The sequence below is a fragment of the Otolemur garnettii genome, unplaced genomic scaffold (genome assembly GCF_000181295.1).
Source record: "Otolemur garnettii isolate 467f Iridium unplaced genomic scaffold, OtoGar3 scaffold00236, whole genome shotgun sequence".
In the NCBI taxonomy this organism is placed as follows: Eukaryota; Metazoa; Chordata; class Mammalia; order Primates; family Galagidae; genus Otolemur; species Otolemur garnettii.
The window spans coordinates 1,714,631-1,716,371 of record NW_003852631.1 but is presented as its reverse complement, the minus strand read 5'-3'; positions in this window follow the sequence as shown (position 1 = coordinate 1,716,371).

The window sequence follows — 1,741 nt, the reverse complement described above, 5'->3', positions numbered from 1 at the left end:
CTCACCGCAGCACCCTCAGCTCCTCGCGGCTACGGCGGACGTGTGCGCGCGCGCGCGTGCGTGGGATCCTTCCGCGGCGCCCGGACACGGAGGGTCCCGGGAAGAGCGGGAGACCGGCGCGGGGGCGCGGAGGGATACCGCCCCGGGACAATCACGGCTGCCACGTGCGGAAGGCGCCACCAGGCTGCGACGAGGGTGTGGGGGGCTGTACCTGGACCCCGGGCCCTGCGGCGAGGGTCGCTCCCGCGTCGCTCTCGGCACCCCAGGAACAGCGTAGGTGGGGACGCCTAGTCGCGACGAGCTTGCCTTCTGCACCCGGTGTCCCGGCCGGGATGCGGATCTTGGCCTCAGTGTCGGGTTGCAGCGTTGCCTTGGTGACGGGATGCGGAGCGTCCACTCTTCTTCGTGGAGGGGCGGCTGGTGGCAGGGTCGCTGGTGCAATTCTCAGGAGTCCCCAGTGAGACCCTCCTCTGGACCCCTCTTGTCCCTTCGTCATAAAGACAGCGCAGCGGACGCGCTTCGAAAACCTGCAATCAGAGCAGGCGTTGGTGGCTCTCAGGAACATAGCTGAGCTTTGCCGATCTGTCATTATTGCCTGGTTTGGGTACCAGGGGCCTCGCATTCTGTGGATACTTTGCTTGGAAGAGCCCCTTAATGTTGCTAAATCACGTGTGTGGCTAAATTGCTCGTAAATTCCAAACAAAACAATTAGCGGCCCGAGTTAACTATTTGTTGGTAACTGGTAAAGTTACTGGTGGGTTGAAAAAAATAATTGAAAATACAAAGAATGAAAAATTAAGAAAGTTCATGGAATTAATAACATTTCTGCCCTTGAAGGGTAAAAAAAGGGAGGGGGCGACTCAAATCTGGGAAGGACTGTAGTACAAGGTAAACAGTGGGTGGAGTCCCTGTGAACCTTCTGGTACGTCTTTAGTAACGTCGGTGCCACGACTGACCCTGCACTAGGCATAGACAACGGGAGGTCCTACAACAATGACTTCAATTTTAAGTTAACAAACCATCTGCCAAGAAAAATTAAAACGTTGAAACGAAAAATGAAAACGTTGAGAAGAAAAATCAAAACGTTGTAAAGTTGATTTTCAACTTTAAAGTTAGCCTATTAAGGTCACAATTTGTAGAAGAAGTTGAGATATGTAGCTCTGGAAAGACATGAATGTTAATGGTTTTGTTAATGGTTTTCTGGGCTTTCTTTTGACACATTCAACTACTGTGAGAAAGGTGGGGAAAGTACAGTGAGACAACCCCAAGTCAGGAGCCTCTCAGATTGGGATAATGTGTTTTATCTTGTTCTTAAGATACAGAATACCTAAGGGGTGTAAAATGTAAACCAAAGATTGTTTCACTTTTGCAAGTGTGTCTCCCGTCTGATTTAGTTACATTTGATGTTCTTGTTTGCTACTGTGCCTTTTTGTGCTTGTTGTTAATGGTATTCATCCTTCGATCTTAGCATTATATTATCTTAAAAGTTACAAGATAGTTTAATTGATAACGTAGCTTCACTATGTGAAAATTCGAGCTGTACATTTATGATTCTGTTCTTCATTGTATGTGTATTATCAATAAATTTAAACAACACAAAAGTTAATGGCAGAAAAGAAAAAGTGATAAAGGAAATACATTGCAATTGTTTATTAATCTTTTCTGAAGGTTTTAAGCTTTCACCTCTAGATATCATTATATTGTTACAACACAGAGTTGGACATAACTGTATTTTATTCTT